The following is a 21,971-nucleotide window of genomic DNA, read 5'->3' on the forward strand; positions in this document are numbered from 1 at the left end:
TCTGGGGGAAGGAGTGCAGACTTACCCTGCAGGCTGTTGCACAAGTGGCTAGACATGCCTCTCTGATACACTAGGGCTGGATGCCAAGCAGGAGTGTAGCCATGAGTGGTCCTGGGTAGCATCCAGGCCCACACAAACGTGAGCAGGGGTGTATGCTGCCACAGTGGCCCGGAGCATCACTCGGGCACCTGAAATCCAGGCTGGAGCTCTGTGCTCACCCTTCAGAAAGCTACGCTCCAGCAGCTCTGCCTTGCCATTTCCTGAGCTGCCCCATGCATGTTCCCAGCTCAGCAGGTGAAGCCCTGTGTCAGGGCACCAGTGCTAGAAGAGGGCATGGCGTCAGGGGAGAAGCTGACTAGCATGGTCTGTCATTGCCTAGCCACTCAAAAGTCGGGGCCCACCCACATTTCAACTCCTAGTTATGCCACTGATGCCAAGCCCGGTTGGGGCTGATTGATTGGTTTCCTTTCTATTTTTTCTTGTTCCTTATCGGGGACCAGAAGCAGAGAGAGCAGTGATAGGAAGAGATCCAAGGAGGGTAACACAGTAGGGTGCGCCCCCCTCCCCAGAGGTCAACGCTGCTGACCCTCCTAGGCCCTTAGATAGGAGCCCAGTGGAGTGGGTGGGCAAAGGCTCCCCCGCTGAGTGGACGATAACCACTAGGCCACCTAGCCACCGAGCACCCTACTACATGTACGTATGGCACCTTATGTCTCAAAGCAGCTCACAAAATTGAATTGATATACAAACCAAATACAACCAGCATTTCATTCACCACTGGAAAGCAGCCTCCTACCGAGTGGGACACAGCCATAGTTTAATGGTGCACTTTAACACTACACTGCAGTTTTAACCAGCAAATGAAAAATGGATGATGCTGCATCCAACTGAAAACGCAGGCAGAACTTAGAGAGGCTGAATGTAATAAGCCATGCCGGAATACGGTTACGCACGGGGGTGAACCACCACATGCATACATAAGAACATAGAACATAAGAACATAATAAGAAAGCCACCTACAAAACAACCACATCACTTCCTGCAACACCTGATACTGACCCAATCTGACCTTGCTTCCTGCAGGGCCACCCAAGGAACTACCCATTATTGTTGGCATGAGGCTTTTAAAGAGGGGTTAAGTACGCAGAGGAAGGAGGGAGGCTCCAGATAACACAAAAAATCCTGTTGCCTCTAATGACTTGTCATTAGATGCTATGAATACTGTAGTATGATGGAAGCTTGCTCTGCACCAAGGGCACCCGGTGCAATCCCCAGCAGTATGAAATATGCAGGCTGTTACATTTTACATGCTGCCGTCACTTTCCTGCTGCTTCAGGAACAAGATAATAGTCCAAGGAGAACGCTGCTGCAATCTTTCCTCTTGCTCTTTTGAATACCCTTAAGCAACACCGCTCTCGGCCAAAAGCCAAGCAAACTGGGCTTTCATCCTCCATGGCAGCATTTCTCCCAGAGGAAAGCACATCAAAGCTGTCAGTCCAGCTTGCACATCATCATTCACTGAGAAGTCACCAGCTCCCTCCTCCCCCCACCTGTCCCACAACAACTGAGCAACTTTGCCACATCTGTGTCAGCCCCCGAAAGCAATGCGGAAGAGCCCACAGCCAAAGCAACAGCTGCAGCAGCTGCTGTCACCACAGGTTAGAGGAAAAAGGCTGACAATACAGTACCTCTATTTCTTCTCCATTGTTATTTACTGTATTACAGTAGAGCTCAGAGGCCCCAGCCAAAATTGTGTGTATGTAGGGCACCTAGCACCAATCAGAGACAGGGGTGTAGGGATAACTTAGCTGACTTAGATCTGAAGAAGAGCTTAGTGTAAGCTCTGACATTTGTCTCTCACCAACAGAAGCTGGTCCAATGAAAGATATTACCTCACTGACCTTGTCTTTCTGGCTTAGATAACTTAGCTTGAGCAGGTCCAAGTTAAGCTGAAACAACTAACTATTGTGAATATGTTTATAGTAAATAGGGGAGGCAAAAACCAACCATTGTGGGAATTTTTATATTAAACAATATAGGCAGAAACACACTGAACTGATAAACTTTGACTGGGCCTTACATGTGAGAAGTATATAAAGTTTAGGAGCTTAGAAAGATGTATATAAACTGTGTAGTGCGAGACTTGAATTGGAACTGTGGTATCACCCTGCACCTAAACCCTCTGTGTCTGGCTCTGGCCAGCATAGGCAAAGAGCTGTCACATGCCTAAAAAAATTACCTGAGTAACAAGCTGGAGCCAAACTGAGTTTTTTGGATCCCAGACCACTAGACAAACTGTTCTTCCAGAGGTGGACAAGGTGTTCTGGATAAGTCAAGTGGAAAAGTCTCAGAGGGAATCCCAACAAATACCTGCCTCCCAGAGCTTACAATTTAATTATATGAGACAGAGGAAGGATTAGTATCTCCATTGCACAGATGGGGAACTGAGGCAGAGAGAAGCTAAGTGACTTGCCCAAGGTCACCCAGGAAGTCAGTGGCAGAACCTAGGGACTGAACCCAGAACTCTCAACTCACACTCTAGTGCCTTTACCATAGGACTATTCTTCCATCACATCTGAGTGGGATAAGCTAGAACTGCAGCCGGTCATAATGGCAATCCTCACCCTGGGGCACAGGGGGAAATAATCAGGCTGTGAGCATCTTTCATTATTGCTTGCAGTTAGCAGAGTTTTCATTTTATGTGTCTTTTGAACCAGCATCTTTTGTGGAGGTGGAACCATTGGTAGAGAACTTCCTGGGGAACCTGGTAAAAGGCAACAGTGACTTTCCCTGGCACTCTCACTACAAGCAATATGACACTTGCAAAGCAACACTCATCAGCAAGGCCTGTAGCCCATCTGGAAGCCCACGTGAGGCAGTATATTCAGAACAAGACATTTCTTTCCCTTCCCTTTATTTTTAGGTGAACTAGAAACTGGTGAAAGGTGACAGATAACTTCACACTCCAAGGCGGTCTTTCGTATCAACAGAAAACACACCACACAGGCAGCAGCACCCGCTTTTTAGATGAACCTATGTCCTGTGGTGGAGCTATCACTTTCAAGGGCAAATTCTTCATGCCTATACATTTCTTGCCTCCTCTGTGGAGACTGCTACCAACAGGACTAAGACTAAAGAGCTGTCAGACAGCACTGACGTTCCCGTTGCCACTGTCCTGGGCAAGATTTGAACCATGACTTTTAGGTTCTGTATCCTAGAATCCAAGCTGCCTCATTCGTTGCCATTTTTCTTTACTGAGAAGTCAAACACAAAATGCACCAGCGATCCTCTCCCAACTTAATCCCGGTTACAACTGGGGTTCTCGTGGAGTCTGAAAAAGAGTCAGCTGTTAGGAAGGCTTTGGGGAGCTATTTTCCCATCATACCCAACCTCTTCAGGGTCCCTGCTTACTTCTTCCACCCCCTGAATCCCTCCAAATCTCTCCTCTCCAGGCTCCTTGACCTGTCCCCCATGCCCACATCAGGATCCCAGGTCCCAATTCTTGCGTCTGGATGAGCTTCAGGTCCTTCATCAAATAACGGGAAGTGAAAGGAAGAGGATTTTCAGCCTCTTCTGTGCTTTGTTTGGTTACTGCTGCTCAGGGCTACTTTTGTATTACTGTAGCATTTAAAGGCCCAAACCAGCACAGGGCCCCATTGTGCCAGGTGCTGCACATACATATAGTATGAGAGTTTCTGCCCCCAAAGAGATTAGCCTGCTTTGAAAACAAGAGGTAACTAGGGGATGAAACAGACAGCAGGGGAGAGGCAGGGTACAGGAAGGTGTTTTCATGGACTGCACCTGCTCTAAACTGCACTCAGCTGCCTATAAGCAACAAAAAGGGGTTGTACAGAAACCATGAATCAGGCTTTTGGTCCAGGAGAGGGCAGGAGCATGGCAATACAGCCCTCACCATCTAAGGAAGTTCAGATGCTCCACAGTGCCCTTGCAAGCAGGCAGCTCTTAGCAGTGGGAGAGTGACTCTGCAGTGGAGGCATAGGGGGATGCAGGGATTGAAAGGCGGCTCTGAATTTTACAACAGGCAAAGGCACTTATCTGCCTGGAGTTGGCTCCACTCTTTATGCTACTGGCTTCTTTAATTCTCAGAGGCCTGGAAAAGGCAAGAGGGACATCTCTTGCTCAGCTTTCCATGCCTGCTTGCAGCAAAGACCAATTTAATTTAGAATCGGCACACCCCACGCACACACCCCTCTAGAACTTGCAGCAATCAAAGTCCACCCCACAGGGACGTGCCATTTCCTCCAGATTGCAATATGGCCATTCATTTTCAGATGCCGGTGCCACTGTTTAAGATAACTAGCGCACACTGGGAAATTACAGCTTTAAAAAAAATAGCCCCGTGTGCCAAGAGAAAGGGATAAGCACATCCCAAGCTCTGTTCCAAGAGGGTTATGTTAGAAAACTGGGCAGTGAGCTGAAAGGATAACTTCAGATGCATAGACACAGATGCAGCCCATGTACTTAACCTGGACGCCAACAAGCAATACAGAACAGCTCTGCAATTTACCCCAGAAGGGTGGGGAGCTGGAAGCTCTCTGCTGCCAAAATGCCCTTCAAATTGGCCAAAAGGTACATTTGATTGCTTGTCAGTGCAACAGATGCGGAATGGCCATCCTTTCTCTGCTCTGACCTCCTCAAGGACAGCAAGAGCTGCTTCCGAGAAGAAACCAAGGGACATTACAGCAGATTTTGTTTATTTTGTAGAAAAAGTTTTGCTTCTTGGCACTAGTTTCAGGATCAAGATTTTCCACCCAAATCTGCCAAGCAGATTTTGTCCCTTTCGGTTTTTTTTCCCTTTCTTTTAAGGAAAAGGTAGGGAGTTTAGGAGATTTTTAAACCATAAAGAGAGAGCAATTAATGTGTGCAATAGCAGCAAGAAACACACTAAGGCTACGTCTATACTACCCGCCCGGGTCGGCGGGTAGCGTTCGACTTCTCGGAGTTCGATATATCGCGTCTCATCTAGACACGATATATCGAACTCCGAACGCGCTCCCGTCGACTCCGGAACTCTACCACCGCGAATGGCGGTGGCGGAGTCAACGGGGGAGCCGCGGACTTCGATCCCACGGCGTCTGGACGGGTGAGTAGTTCGAACTAAGGTAGTTCGAGTTCAGCTACGCTATTCGCGTAGACCAGGCCTCAGAGGGAACTGAACACATACTAACCAAGTCTGCGAGCCCAGTTAGGGTACTTGCTCCCCAGACCTGAGTGCCCAAATACAACTCAGCATGTAGGCACCTGAGTGGCTCATCTGAGTGCCCAGCTAAGTCATGTGCTGGCTCCAAGTGCCAGCTGGGGCACTACAGAGAAGAACCTGGCAACCCAAACTTAGGTTGGAAAATTGAGTTCTTTGGAGGTAGCGCTCTTGCCCTCCTCTCAGGCATGCAGCATGGAGGAGAGTCAACAGGAGCAGAAAGGGTGAGGTTGGAGGGAGGGCAGAGACAGCTACAAACCACGCCCCATCTCTCCCTCCAGGCCAGATGTGGAACCTTGATTGTGAGCAGCTGGAGGGTTGGCGAGTGGGCAGGAGAGGAACCTGGGAAAAGCAACTGGACATACCACACGTCTCTCAACTCAGTGAGAGTTACAGTGCAAAAGACACCCTGTGTCCCTGTAATATCATAGAGATGATAGAGGTGGGGAGCTGGTCCTGGCCACCACCAGATGGGCCCCAGTCATGTGAAAATGCTAGGGAGACATGTAAACAGATCTAGTTAGGCTGGAAAGGCTTACTCCATTCTCTGATGTTACCTTCACTGGCTGAGAACTGAGCATTTGCTTTGTGGTTTGATCACGATGGAAATCATACCAAAGTCTCTGTTTGTCCTCACACCTGCACTAAGGTTACTCAGTTAGGGCTTGACAAGTTACAAAAAGATTTCCAAACCTAACTACAAAAATGGCATCTACATACTTTTACCAAAACCACTTGTTAACCAGATAGGTGATGGGCTTTTAAAGTTACTTCTTGAAGTGAGCTGCTAAAATTTCAAATGATTTAAAACTGCTTGGGACACTGGAGCGATTCCGAGTAGAACTTATTTACTGAAATGGATGCCAATTGTATGTGCTTTATGAACTCATTAGACTGGTACATGGCCAAATCCTGACCATATTTAGCGCTCTTGCTCCCTCGGTGATTTCCACTTCATCTTAAGCTCAGCCTAGACAACAAATCTGGCCACCTTAAAATCCCTGGAGCTAAATTATTTTCTCATTATCCTAGTGTCAAAATCCAGATTGAGGCTACTGGCACCAATTCTGGATTGGCACTTAGGTGCAGGAGGGCAGAATTTTATCTGCATGGGTAGGCAACCCAACCACTAGAGCTTCTTTGTACCTGTAAAATATCCATCTTCACACAATATGCCTCTGCCTACAAAAGCAATGTTGAACTCACCCTAACTGGTATTTCCAGCTTACTAAAATCCTCAGAAAGACCACAACGGTCATCATCTCGATCTTAGAACTTGTACTTATATGTAGGAACAGAAGACCTCCCCAGGATTCAGAAATTGCCAACACACTTTCTACTCCCTTTTCCCACCCTCCCAGCCTGTAGAAGACATGGCTTGATTAGTTTGCATGCAGATATGTATATTTAAAAAAAAAAAGAACCTTAAAAGCAAGAGAAAACCAAGCCAGAGAGAGGAGTTTTGCATTGAATTCTGACAGCATGAATCCTGAGGTCCCTTTTTATCTTTTGCAGGAGCAAGATCCAGAGTCCTGGGCCAGCTCTTCTAAAAGTTCTGGCTCACGTGCTTGCCAGCCTCTGCATACTGGTCAACAGTTTCATGGTTTCAGCAGAATGTAGTTATCACAAGAGACCATGGTTGCAGAAGGAGAGGCAATCTCCCAGGTAGGTAGGCCCAAACCCATTAAGTACTTTGAATATCAGAACAGTGACCTTGAACTGGACTCTGTGCTCAATGGGAGAGCAGAGCAACTGTAGACGCTAAATGGATGAGTAGTTCAGCTATGTATCAGCTAGAGCTTTTTTAGGGTGTCTTGCTTCTTTCCTAGCTATCACGAGTTGCAATAATCAAGCCAAGTGGTCACAAATACATGTATCACTGTGACCAGACCCAGATAGAAATGGGCATTTTTTGCTATCATGGATGTTTGGGCATCCATGGGTACAGAGGAGTTGATGGATGCTGAAGCTGTGGACTGACAATCTGTTGGCCATACACTGTATGCTACAGAGAAGGCAAGTTCTTCAAGGGCTTTCCTCTTCCTACCAGCATCCTCTCTGTCTTGCTTGGATTCAGCTTTAGCCCTGCTCTTCATTCAGCCACTGATTTTGGCTAGGCATTGAGAAACATGCAAGAAAGTACTGGTCACATTTGATGAAATGTACTGGTCACTTCTAAGAAAACCTGGTGGTGTCCATCACAGATCCACAAGCAGTAGTGTGGGAAAGCAACTTCCCAACAGATTGGAGAATGCCACCTTTCAATTGCAGAGATTTATAACCAAGCTTTTTGTGCTTCTGAACAGCTTAAAGAAAGCATTGGGCATTCTTTAGGTGGCACCAGGGTTTCTGAAGTTCTAGAAGGCTTCCAACTACCATCAGGTTTCAAAAGCTCCATTCAAACTCTGCTCAGTGGCACAGAGAGTTGTTCTGTAATGGCCATAATCCCCTGTTGTCTTGTAGCCAGAATTCCCTTTCATCCAGCCCATCTGGCTTCAAACTAAAAAGGAAACTTCTTTCAACCTCTTAGGTCTCATCATGCCTCCTCTTTTTCCTGATGACTTTGCCTGTCTTGTAGGAACGGTAATTTCTATAAAATGTTAAGACCAGAACCAGGTCTGATACAGTGTCTGGAACTACATCAAAACTTCCCTACATTTTCAGGGATATGGGGATCTGAGGGTTTGATTCAGCACCAATGTGTATTCATCCATGAATTTCATGAGGGTGCATTCTCAGAAGGAATGCTTGCGGGACTATGAAAGGAGTAGCCAACTTCTTAGGATTCTAATGGACCAGGTGTTAAGGCCATATAATCTCTTGCCCTTTTACATCTCCGCCAATTGTGCAATAAACACTGATTCCACATTTCATGCCCTGCTTTAGAAATACAACAATTCTGTGTGCACATAACCATCAAAAAGGCAAACATTCCATGAATGACTCTGCCGCTAGGCTCAAAGAGTTACTAACCTCATTTGGTCAGAGAAATGGTCTCTGCCTTGGAATGGAGCAAATAGCATTGATTTTCCAAAAAGTGTTTCATCAGGAAGGTGTACGGTGCACAATAATTACCTATGTTCCCTCAATCTGCGAGACAGAAGACCAGCTGTACACCCACCCACCTCCTGGCACATTGCCCAAGGATGCTGGCATTTTCCACCATTGCCTAGATAAATCAGACAGAAGACAAAGGAAAAGTGCTTCAAAGTTTCCACCAGCTGGGCATCATTTGGGGTTATAAGAATAGTAGTCTAAGCTTCAGTTACAGCCATAACTGTTTATAATGTGCTACAAATATCCTATTAGGAAAAATAACTTTTTAACCACAAAATTTACCCAGCACTATGAAATATGTGATTGGGTTTTGTCAGGGCAAAGCTTAAATATTCTGTATGTCCTAAAAATTCACAAAACCGAGTCCCCCTGGCCTCCCACATACAAACCTGGCATGGTGAATTGTGGTCTAATGGTTAGAGCCTGGAGAATCAGAAGATCTGGGTTCTATTCCCAGATCTACCACTGACTTTCTGCCTCTGTTGCCCCATCTACCCACTGACATGGCATGAGGATCCAGGGATGACAGGAGCAGTTTCTCTTCAGTGAGCTAATGGGACCCCAGCTTCAGTTTTTGTTGCTCACTGTGGTCATCTCCCTTGAGTAATGTGTTCTCTGTAGTCTCATTCTGAGACACACTCACCTCTTCTGGAGGTTGTAGCAGGCTGCTTCTGACTCAGTGGGAGACACTGAAATGGCATAGTCATCACGTGAAGCATGCAGGAGGGTTTATTTCACGCTTTCCTGTGCACAGCAGAACTTCAGTTGCTAGACTGACAGTCCAGCCATCATAAGGTTACTTTCCAAACAATTTTTTTCAGATTAATGGAAAGAAGAACAAAAGGCAAGTCCCCACAGAACAGAACAGTGTATTTCTCCTCTATAGCAGGCTGCAGAAACTCTGAGAACAAAATGGCAGCTGCCCCTGAAAACCCTGAAAATGTTAAGGTGCAATACATAGAAAACATCTTAAGAACATCACAGAACATATACCAAAGATTCCACTTGTCAAACTGGTCTAGAGAATATTAAAAAGGCACTTCATACAGGAATACTTGAAGGGGGAAATGGCTAGGAGAGGAGGATGTGAAGGAAAGGGACCACACATTTCTGCATAGGGCTTGGCAAACTGAGAATATGAGTCCACACAGACAGTGCAAGGTAACCTAAAAGAGCTGAATGTTGTCCAGGGATATTTATGATGTTTTATACAGAAACACTATTATCCTTTGGAACAGACGATAGAAGAATCATTTTGCTACTTCCTGGGTCCAAGGCTCTAAAAATCTGTGTTACACTTAGGAGAGTAAAAGTGAAGTATGCAGAAGTGATCAAAGGAGAACAGGCTGGTTTTATAGCCAGCAGGGGAAACAACTGATCATATATTCTTCCTATGACAAATAACTGAGAAAGTAATTGAGAGCCTGGCAGAAACCAATGTTGTTACCCCAGCATTATTGATTTTAGGCAGACATCATAATCTAACACATGACAAAACTTTGGCCATTGCAGTAAGATATGACTTTCAAGGAAAAGTGATATTTATAAGGTAGTTTATGGCTCAGAGATTCTTATGAAATCAGGCTCGGGCTATAAATGAATGGAGAGAAAAGGACTTTTTAATCAAACTTTCTACCTATTTTTTTTTAAAGCTAAACTATGATTCAAGTGAACAACACAGAAGGAGGACTTAACTTCCATGCTAAAGGGAAATAGGTAAAATGAAATTCATTATTTTCAAATAAATGTTTCTTTATATGGGTAGCCATTAAGAAATCCTTAGCTCATCAACAGCACACTCAAAGCTCACCCAAAATTTGGATTTTTTTTTAAAACAAGACCAACAGAAATATTTCCATTGTTTCATACAAAAATAAAAGAGGTGTTTTAAAGCAAAAAAATCCCCCTGTCCTGTTTGCAACCCAAAGATTGCAGCACTGTGGAGCTGAAAGTGAAATCGATATAAGCAAAAAGGTGAAGCTGGCTTAATTTCTTTTCACTGGCCAAACAGAGAGAAACACAAAAAACAATAGAAATCAAAGCTGCCTTTTTAAAAGTCTAAAATTATCTGAGGATTTTAAGGATGTGAGTAACGTAAAGAAGAAAATGTGTTTTGTTACTGAGAGCAGTTTTTAAATTGACAGTAGAGCTGTAAAACTGAAAGAATAAAGGAAGCACCAGGCATGACTAAAATTGTTGCTACAGTAGAACCACAGAGTTATGAACACCAGAGTTACGAATTGACCAGTCAACCACACACCTCAAACAGCAGAGATTTTAAAAAAGCAAATACTGTACAGTACAATGTTAATCATAAACTACTAAAAAATAAAGGGAAAGTATAAAAACATTTGACAAGGTAAAGAAACTTTCTGTGCTTGTTTCATTTAAATTAAGATGGTTAAAAGCAGCATTTTTCTTCTGCATAGTAAAGTTTCAAAGCTGTATTAAGTCAATGTTCAGTTGTAAACTTTTGAAAGAAAGAAACCACCATAATGTTTTGTTTAGAGTTATGAACAACCGCCATTCCCGAGGTGTTCATAACTCTGAGGTTCTACTGAAATATTGACCAAATGTAGGCACCCTCTATTGGAGGGAGCTCTGAATTTAATCTCCCTGGCCAACAGGATCCTAATTGCTGTGTTGGGAAGAGAGAGACTGCCGCTGCCAGGGGTGAGAGGAGCCTCATTTTGGAGGCGCACATGTGGTGCGCTCCATTTGGGGGGGGGGCTAAAAAAAGTGTAGCTGCTGAGTGACTAGGAGTCTTCTCTGAGCTCCGTCCAAGCGGGACACCAGCCTGCTGCTGTGGTCCCCTGTTCTGACTCAGGAGCTGAGGCTGTGTTACCACTCCCCAGGTCAAGGGACAGGAGATTGCTTTGTGGAGCTCTGTCCACACCAGGAGCTACTGCTAAGCTGCTGCTAGAAAGCCAGTACTCATTGCTAAGAAACTGGTGCTGCTTTGACCAAGCAGGGAGCCAAGGCGGCTATTGCTGGGCTTCGTGGGAACCACGCCAAAGACTGTGGCTGTGACCAGAACTGACTGAGGTTGGCATGCAGTGAAAGTAATCACAATAGTTTGTTTGGAAAAATGCTTTTGAGTGAAGGGGAATTGCAAAGATACTTTAAGTGGTTTCTTTGTGTCTGAGAAGTGAAGAAGCGGTCTTACAGACTAACCAGGATCCAGGGTTACTGACCTCCGGTTATAGCACCTCCCATCTTCAGAGAGGTCGTGCAGCTTGGATTCATCCCCAGTTGGAATCGCTTTGCCCCGGTTAACTTGGTTGGACTACTTTACCAGGCCGACAGAGTGCTGTCCCCAGCTTAAAGATCTTCAAGCGTGCCCATGCAAGCCTCTAGAACTCAGAAATTAAGAGGTGTGCACACTCAGGGGAGTGGTAATTGGGGCCAGTGTAAATGTAAGTTAGTTACATTTCATTAATTGGTTTATTCAAGTGTCCCTTCTGACTTAAAGTGGCTGTGCCAGTCTGTTATATCAGATTTTTCTATGTTAAGTAAATGTGTGTTAACTCTAACATAAGAGTATATTGTTTGTATAGGGTTTATAATTGGTACTTTTGAGTTAGAACCACTGCATAGATTATCTCAGGTTTATTCCTGGAGGCTCCCAAGGCACACCGGTGAGTGTGTATAGGGCCTAGCCAGCTGCAAGCAACACTAAGATTAATTTGCTTATACCTAAAAGGCTGCGGCAGAGGGGTGGATAGAGGATTTCCACCTATCAAGCATCACCACCGGGATTCTCGGCTCTCCTTTTCTGTTGACAACATCAGGCGCCCGGGGACACAGGCGAGTGTTGCCTGCTCCCAAGTAACCCCAGAAGGAGAGGGAGGGTTACACCAGATCGAACCTCAGTTTTCAAATATAAGCGTCAAAGGCCACATTTGAGCATTTAAGTGAGAGATGGGCCTAAACAAATCTGCTCCTTCTCCTTCCCCCGCCCATTTTAGATTTCTACACTGTCCTGAATCTTTGGATATTCAGCATTCATACCTGAATTTCACAGCCTAAAAACTTCTCTAATTTAAAGCGACACTTACATGCCTAAAACAGACACTTCACAGATCTCAGTACTGATTTGAGCCTGTAACTCTGCAGAGACCTAAGTGTTCTCGTGTGAGTGCCCCCAAACCTTTAAAGCTCTTATTGGCCTGGGACTTAATTAGCTGAGAAGCCCTCCTCCCTTGTGATGCTGCTGCATTTGTGATCTGTAGGGCCTCTCTAGGGGGAACCCCCCTACCCCTCAGCTCAGAAAGAAGGTAGGCCGACTATCTGGTATTTTCCAAGAGTGGCCCTCCTCTTGGGAATTCACTCCCTCATTTGATGTGAAACAGACACTGCCTTTAGGGTTCATTGCAAAGCACAGGTGTGTTTTCTCAGGCTCTGGGATGGAGATGAGACGTAACGGCCTGGGTACAGTCTTTAGTGAGGATGAGTTGTTCTTATATGCGATTGCTTGGCTGTGTGGTTAGTTTTATTATGTGCATCAGAGTTGTTTGGGGCTGGATTTGTCACATTTTGCCTCCGCACTGTCCATTCTAGGCTTAAACTAGAACATCTAGAACTTTACAGAAAGCTTTGTAGCAATCTAAATAAGACTCCATGGAGTTGCACCTGATTCTGCTAGGTATGGATTTGGCCCTATCATAGATTATATGGGGTGGAAGGGACCTCAGGAGATCATCTAGTCCAACCCCCTGCTCAAAGCAGGACCAATCCCCAAATCCCTAAATAGCCCCCTCAAGGATTGAACTCACAACTCTGGGTTTAGCAGGCCAATGCTCAAACCACTGAGCTATCCCTCATGATGCAGTGTTGGACTTATGAGTGGTCCAACAGTGCATTGTGCTCATGATAGCAGTCATACCTATATGCAATTGCTCCAAAGCCCTAACACATGCAGGATGCTGATAATTCATGGCAAACTCATCAGCTGCTTTGAGTAATTAAAATAAAAAGCTCTTTACCCATATCCTTCAGCAACAAACCCTCTTTGTCAGGAGAGCTGCATCAATCAATGAATCTGTTAAGCTGACCTATCAAACAATTTTTTTGGCTGGGTCTACCCAGTCAAACTCAATTTATGGGTTTCAGTCCTTGATAGTTGTAGGTTGGTTTCAGAGGATCCATTTGCTTATTTTGCACTGGGAATTATTCTGGTTGGCCGTAGCTCTCTTCCCCCTCCTATACCTGCACATCCAAAGTGGAAACCAAGTCTTGTAATGAGATGGCATAAAGTACTCATATATATTCAAAATGTTGGCCTCTAAACCTGTAATACTTGGAAATATTTAACAATATGTCAAAATGCTTCTAGCTGAAAACCATTTCTAAAGCATTCACAGTTTGCAAGTTTAATGGCTTAAAGCGTATGGGCTCATGAATCACCAGCCTTCTTAGCAAGCAACATTTGAAACGTTGATACCTTAGCCTTAAAATGGATGTGAAAGCACAACACCCTTTACATGTTGTTAGGGAAAGACATACTTTTAAAGCTCCTCCAGAAGTGTGAATGCAAGGGAAGTGGCTGGACCAGGTGGAAGTAACAGAACCAGCTTAAGTTAAGTCATTGTTCACATCCAAGTTCTGTGTTAGGAATGACACTTTGCGTGGGTCAGGAAACATATTAAAGGAAGCACTGATACTTAGAGTTTGTCTGATAACTCCAGATGCCTTTGTGAGTGATGATAAGCATTTGAGGAAGGTATCAGGACTTAATTCAAATTAGTGAATTCTGCTATCAGATGAATACTTTCTCAGTAATTCTATTCAGTACCGATTGGGAAGATCATAACACTCTTACCACTGTTAAGTATTCAGATGGCAAAACGTGGACCCTCCAATGAACAGCCATTGCTAAAAATTTACATGACAGAAAAAATGTGAAGTATTTAAGAGGAAGGTCATTGTATGTAGACACCAGTAAGTGGCACACACTGCATCACAAAGTAAAATGCATGTGCATGGCAACCACCATTGATCCAGAAGAACTGTTGAGTGTACTTCATGTGGTAAATGATTGTGCAGCTGGAACTGTCAAATACTATGACAACACAAACTGGAATGGAAATATAATACAGGCTCTCTCATCGGAAGTCGTTTTTATGTTAAAAAAATATAGACTTCATATACTATCTTTTAACATACCCTGCTATCCTAAACTCTTATCTAAGCTTTCCAGAGGAGTGTAAGAAATGTTATACTATACATGTATAGTAGTATACCAACAGTACTTGAATACTGATAAACACACAAACAATATTCAACCAACCAGATTCTTCTATGAAAATCCATCTTGGTAAAGATAACAGAACAGGTAACGTCTTCTAGCATATATACTGAGTTTTACTGATGCATTAGATTGTGTGTGAATTTATTATAATTTTCTGAAGGGAACAGGTATCTATCCTTGATCTCCTTCTCTTTTTCCTCTGCACCCACAAACACAATTCAACCACTATTTCTATGCTGACAACTCACAAATCTATTTCTTTACTCCAGGCCTGTCTCCCTCTGGCCAAACTAAAATCTTGTCCTGTCTCTCTGATATCTTGTGGATGTCTAGCCAGCAGCTCAAGGTCAACATGGCTAAAATAGACTCCTAACCACCCCACCCCCCCGTCCGATCACTGTGGACACCACTGCTACCCTATCTGTCACTAAGGCCTGTAAACTGGACATCATCTTTGGGTACATCCAGACTACCTGCCGTATCGGCGTGTAGCGATTTGATTTATCGGGGATCGATATATCACGTCTCATCTAGACACGATATATCAATCCCCGAATGCGCTCCCCGTCGACTCCGGAACTCCACTAGAGTGAGCGGCGGTAGCAGAGTCGACAGGGGAGCTGCGGCTGTCGATCCCACGCCGTGAGGACGGGAAATAAGTCGGAATAAGATACGTCGACTTCAGCTACGGTATTCCCGTAGCTGAAGTTGCGTACCTTACATCGACACCCCCCCACCCCACCCCCCAGTGTAGACCAGGCATAAGACTGGGACTTCTCTCTAGGTTCTCACATCCAGGTTATTTTTTCTGCAGCACATGTCTAGGATATGGCCTTTCCTATCTAGCCACACAGCTAAAATTCTTGTCTAGGCTCTCACCATCCTGTGTCTCAGTTACTGCAACATCCTTTTCCTTGGCCAGGGAAAATGCAATTTTGTCCCGCTCAGATCCATTTAGGATGCTGCTGCAAAGATCACTTCCCTAGCCCATCACCCTTCTCTGTGAACCCCTCCACTAGCTCTCCCTCCCGCTTCTTATTGTGCCAAACATAAGCCATTAGCCTTCACTTTCCAGGTCCTTCATGACCCATCCCCACCCTCTCTCCCCATTATCTCTGATTCACTACCACGATGCCAGCTCTCACGTCCAACTGGAAGCTGGCCTCTGGCTACTGATTTTCAGACCAGCACCTTTCACGCCTGGGAGGAGCTTGTAAACATCCACAAAGCTACCTTCTTATCCTCCTACAAATCCCCACTTAGAACTCTCCTCTTCTGTCATGCCTACGGAAAAGCTTGAGCACAGTTAGGCAGCTGGTGTGTTGAGATCACTGCCTATCAAGCTGACAAGTACTGTCTCATTGTCTCCTTGTGCTCCATCAGTCCTTCTGTATCCACCTATTGTCTCTAGTCTTATACTTAGCTGAGTTAGTCAGAAAACTTTTGCAGAAGCAGGTTTCTATTGGAAAATGATGTTTCAACAATGTTTGTAAAATCTTATTGATTGTGATGACATGTCCTGGGGGGGAAATTCAAAACAATTTTTTATTTTTATTGGAAAAATTCACAGTTTTGTTTCAGGATGAAATTTGTGTTTGTCATTTTTATAGTTCCTCCATTGTTTCATGACATGGAAGTAGTAATGGTGCATAATACAACATAAACTGACAAGTCCAGTCATGTTATGCACTACTGATATCATATCATGCTGGTCAAAACATTCTATATGTTTATTTTATTTTTAAAATCATTAAGGGCAGCTGCTACCTAGTACTGGTTGAGACCTCTTATTTTCTGGATCAGAAGGCCTTCTGTTTGTAATGACCACCCTAGAAAAATCATTCCAGGCTAACACAAGGATATTGAGCAGAGCTACTCCTCTAATACGAACACTGCGTACTTATCTTTTCTTGTTCAAAATGCAAACTGTTTCACTACAACATAAACAGGAGACATTTGATTTAGAAAAAGATAAGATGTTACAATCAGTACTAACTAGCAGGTGTCATTAATGATTTTTAAAATAAAATAAGTTAATAGGCTATTTCACTTCTATCATAATTTGACATGAGAGAGACAAGGTGGGTGAGGTAATATATTTTATTGGACCAACTTCTGTTGGTGGAAGGGACAAGCTTGCAAGCGTCACAGAAGTTTTCTTCAGGTCTGGAGAAGGAAACAAGAGTGTCCATTGGCTACAATTTGCAGCGCGCAGCGCAGGAGCAGCAAACTCTCCCTCTGCGGCGCGCAGCGCGCTGCAAATGCAAGCGCCAGTGCCAGCAGCAGCGCCAGCCGCGCCGCGCCGCCGCGCCGTTTCTCCTGTCCGGAGGGACGGAGGTGGGGGCGTGGAGCGAGGAGTTTCTCCCAGCGCTTTTGCTGGCGACTACTTAGCGCTGCCGCCGCTGCGCGGCTGCTGCCCGCGGCAGCGCTTTGAAATGCAAGTGTAGCCACAGCCTGAATAGAAGGTGGGATAGATTGTTAAGCATAAGGGGTTCACACATGTGGTAGGAAACCACTTAAAATTAAATGAGTAATTTACATTTCTACAGTCATAAGACAATGGAGTGTTAAAGCTCTGTGGAGCTCAAAAGATTGTCCCTTCCACCAACAGAAGTTGGTACAATAAAAGATATTATCTCATCCACCTTGTCTCTCTCCTATCCTGAGACCAACACAGCTACACCACCGCTGCAAATAGTGTGACATTATGCACTACTACTACTGGCGTACCAGGATGTAACAACAAATATTTTTTAAAAGATTTAAAAAAATTGAAACAACAAATTGTTGTTGTTTGAAACAACAAATTGTTGGGAAAAAACAAAATGACAGACTTTTTAAAACAAAAATTCAGAGTTTCCATTTCATTGGAGATTTTGAAAATATTTGGTTTTGTTCTGATTCAGAATGAAAACAAATTTCACACATGCTAGCCTCAAACACCATCGGTAGTCCCACTGGAGTCTTTGCAGGAACAAGACCCTAGTTAGCCTTGAAGAGTGTGGACAAAGATTATTTTCTCTGAGCCATGCTATCCGAGCTGTGCTACATAGGACCCCTCAAGGATGTCAATGGTATGTAATGATATTGAAGTACAGTAACAATCCCATTCTCAGAAGAGCCATCCACACCCACCCTGGTCTGGGAAAACCATGCTAGCAACAACTATATTTAAAATATGATTGTTGCTGGCATGCTTTCAGTCATAGCATGGACTGGTCCTTACTGCGCAGACAACTAAGGTCTTGCATCTCTAAGCTACAGCAATAAGAGAACTGAGAAGGTGACAATCTTACCCTTTAGCAACACCTAGAACAAGTGTATAAGTGTCTCGGAAAGGGCTGATTGCACTCTGCGATTCAGTTCATGCAACTGACATGGAAGAATAATAGAATGAAAAAGAGCTGGAAGCAAACCCCATTGCACTTCTCTTAACATTCTCTGCTGGTGGCTCAGTGACCAAGTAACATTGTATCATGCTGGAAATCCAGGTTAAGGGGCAGCCACAGGAATCCCATTGCTCAAGAGTGTGAAACCCCAGAAGATCAAATGTGATGCCTTTGATCTTTATCACTGGGCATATGCTTCCCCAATCCTATCTGCAGGGGTGCGTGGATGATGGTCTCTGAAGTGGTCAAGCAGCCCACTCTCTCACACACATGGATTGTTGTATTCATTACAGGTGCAGGATTTCATGGCTAACAAAGAAATGATCAGATATCCCAGACAAAGCAGTCCTATGGTTAATTAACAAGAGAAGCAAAAAAGACGTACAAACTCTACTACTGTCCCATAATTGGCCAGCCCTGAACTCAAACCCCACCTGCTCTCCATGCTCCAGGAATGTGGAATTTTGGTGGCTTCCAGTCTCCCCAGACTACCTTGTGCTTCAGGAACCGGGTCCCAGGGAAAAAGTCCTTCCTGGACAGCTGTTACATGCATTGAAACACTATATCCACTGAACTAAACACATGGGGGAACAACTTGCTTACAACCTGCGTAACCCTATGTCCCTCATGGGGCAGTCAGCTGACTGCAGCAGTATTGCATGTAAACGAGGGCAGATTTTGCTTTCAAGTCTAGTTCAGACTGGCTAGTGTATTTATCTGAACATAACAGCCAACCTTCATTCAGTACCTATTTCCACACTCCTTTCCTGCTAGACTTCTACCAAAACATTTGAGTGCTCAGATAATTGCAGGCACATTGCATGTCTGCATCTGAACTAATTCAGTGGACAGCCAGTGTTTCCTGTTCAGATAGCATATCACTGTGCTACGTAAAATGGAAATTATGATGTCTCAGAAAAGTGGCTGGCTGCCGTCTATTCAATTTAGAAACTAACTCTTAAGCAATTGAGCTATACCTCAAACTTCTATACTTCAGTTACAGCCAAGAATAGTTTAGATGCATGTAAGTTAGATACCTAAATCAAAGGAAAAACCTACTATACCCAGTAGATTGGCAAATCACAATACTCTCCCACCCGGGGGAGTAATTACTGCTTAGAACATTCAGGCTCCAGTTCAGCAAGGTACTGAAGCACTTGCCTAACTTAACGCACATAAGTAATCCCTTTCCATGTATAGTCCCTCTGACTTCAATGAAACTACTACCAAGCTTAAAGTTAGACACATGATTAAGTACCCTGCTGAAATGGGGCCTGAAAGCACAACCCAGTGTGCTCATATACAGAAAGTGTTGAAATTTACAGACTGTTCTATGTAAACACACATATTTCCGGTAGTAAATCTCTCCCCCGAGTTACTCAGAATAACCACTAGATGGAGCTACACAGTCACAAATCTGATTTATAGCCCATAGAGGAGTTTGTTGCACTGTGATTGCTTGTCTTGAAAAGGATGTCTTCTAGCTGCTTCTTTGATAATGCCTTCACTTCCAAAAGCAAATGAACACAGAGAAAGTGGTGAGATCCCAAATCAAATATGCACTCGTGTAGTCTTCGAAAATCAAGTACATTTTAAAAGTGAGCTGAAAGATATTTTGTTTGCCAAGACCTTAGATTACATTTCTCATGTTATTCCTACCAGTGGTGAAGCAGAGCAGATTATGTCAAACACCTGAACAATCAGCTGTTGGAAGAGAAACACAGAGCTCTGAACTAAAGTCTTTGTCAAGTAAAGTCTAGTCTACGCTAGAAAACATTTACTATACACATAGCTATACCAGCAAATGCTCCTAGTAACAACAGCTTCCACTGGCAAAAATGTGCTTTTGCTGGCATAGCTTATAGCAGATCCTTGAATGAAATGAGCTGTACTAGCAAAAGCACTCTTTTACCAGTATAAAATTCTCATTAAAAAAAAAAATCTCACATCCTTAACCGATACTATACTGCCAAAGTTTCTAGGCCAGGTCTACACTAAGGAACTGACTGTGAGTTATTTTGTTCCCATGAGTTAGGGATGTGCAAAAACTGAAACCTTTTACCAACTTCCATCCCATCCCATGCCAGCCCTCCCCCACATTGTAGGGCCCCATCCCGCAGCAGGCTCTGTCTGAGTGCTTATCTGGATAGCATCACACACCCGAGCCATCATTGCTTTGGGTTTCCAAATCCCAAAGCCTGGACTCCTGGGCCCATCTCTAACGTGCACTGCTGTGTGCCAGAACCCTACGTGTGCATCCTACAATGAAATGGGAGCACAGTCAGGTTTTTTAATTATTTCCCCTTTAAAGAAAAATTCCATTCTCCTCTTGGGGGGCAAGGCATAATACAGGATTAGATTCATGCAGGCTCTTTCTTGTGCCAGTGAGGCCTACTGCACCCTGGTGGGAGCAACTCCCCCTGACAGGGAAGGGTAGGTAGCATTCCCCGTGTGGCTCTCTCAAGGGCTACGACAGGGAGGACGGCTTTAGTTTCCACTGGGAGAGGGAGGGGTGCCTTGGGAGCCCCTCCACAGAGCCAGCACCAGGCTACACTGAAAACACCCACCACCCAAACCCCGTCAAAGCAAACCACTCCCCTGCACACCCAAGACTCCCCCGGGGAGGGGATGAGAGAGAATGAACCACACGTGACAGAAGTTATTCATGACACTTCATGCACTAGCGGCAGGTGCACGGGTAGCATGGTGAAGCGGGTGGGCTAAGAACCTGACTAGAACATTATCAGTGCATGTCTCTAGCACCTTGGCCAACCCTACTGCCTCCCCAGTCCTGGCCATTCCTCAGGCAGTGGGCAGCGCCCTGAGGAAGGAAGTTGAGGTTGTCAGACACCATCGTAACCTCTCCCAAGTGGCATACACCATAGCGTCTGCTAGCACAAACCAGCCCATGAGTGACGCTGGCCCTTGGGCAATCACTGACTCTTTTTCCTTCCCGTTCTGGCTTGGTCCCCTTCCCTGCTCCCGCTGATGTCTGCTCCCAGCAGCAGAACCCTGCATGCAGGCCTGTGCTTTTGCTTATAAGGGGCAGTACCTTTGTTAAACAGTGGGATGGGACTAGCCTTTATCCTCCACTGCACGTCTCAGAGAGAAAGTCACCTCCCCTCTCTTTCTATGAGGGATAAGAACAGTTGGTCCCTTCCACCTCCCCCGTCCCTTTATATATTATGATTTGCCTTCAGGTGATGGCACCTATATCTCTATGCCCAACAGGGCAGAAGACAGAGAACCTAACAGAACTGGGGGGTTTAAGATCACATTGGTGGGACTGGGAATCAGCAGACCAAAATTTCTGTTCCTGACTCAGGCTGACTCATCCTGTGACTTTGGACAAATCACACCACTTCTCTGTGTGTCAATTTCCCCACCTGTAAAATGGGATCAGAAGGATATGTAATAGGGCATACCTGCCCTGGAGCACCCCTACTGGCCAATCATGGCACTCCTTGCCTCAGTTTCCCCTCACCAGGGTTTTCTGTCTTTCCAGGGGATTCATATGGGCTCAGCCCTCCGGCTGGGTTATTCTCAGAGTTCAATCCCCTTCCAGGGGAACAGACATCCCATACAAACAAAAGGTGCTTCCACCCTACTTGAGCTCATTTTCAGATTCAGTTCCCAGCCCCTCCTGGGTTACCTTTAAGTCTCCAGGATGGAGGCCCAGTTGCCAGGTTACTTCCCTGGAGCCTTCTCCCCCTTCACAGACTCAGCCTCTCTGGGACAAAGCCCTGACTTGCAAGCTTCTCCCCTGGAGTCCTCCCAGACCCAACTCCCAGGCTTTCCACAAGAGCCTAACTTGTTCCCTGTAGTGTTACAGACTTTTCTGTGCCCTTTTATGAAGCCCCAGAGTTTCAGGCTGTCACCTGGCCCCAATTAGTCCACCCCCCTTAGAATGACAGGAAACTAAGAATAGCACAAGTTGGGCTGACTGAAGAGGGCTGGCCAGAACCTGGCCTCTTAGCCTTAACAAAGCAGGTCATCCTATTACCGAGTACTTCTTGATACAGTTGGGGTTCAGATGGAAGGTGCTGCATTATTTATT

General features: G+C 44.9%; 1 long non-coding RNA gene across 2 annotated transcripts in view; it reads right to left on the bottom strand.

Moving 5' to 3' along the window:
• LOC120368914 overlaps positions 1-21,718 on the bottom strand; it is a 133,009-nt gene extending 111,291 nt beyond the window's left edge. For both annotated transcript variants that reach the window (XR_005582843.1, XR_005582842.1), the window contains exon 1: positions 21,567-21,718. This is a non-coding gene — a long non-coding RNA (uncharacterized LOC120368914). The remainder of the gene's footprint in view (positions 1-21,566) is intronic.
• Positions 21,719-21,971: the final 253 nt, after the last annotated feature.

This window comes from Mauremys reevesii, linkage group 7 (assembly GCF_016161935.1).
Source record: "Mauremys reevesii isolate NIE-2019 linkage group 7, ASM1616193v1, whole genome shotgun sequence".
NCBI classification, from domain to species: domain Eukaryota; kingdom Metazoa; phylum Chordata; order Testudines; family Geoemydidae; genus Mauremys; species Mauremys reevesii.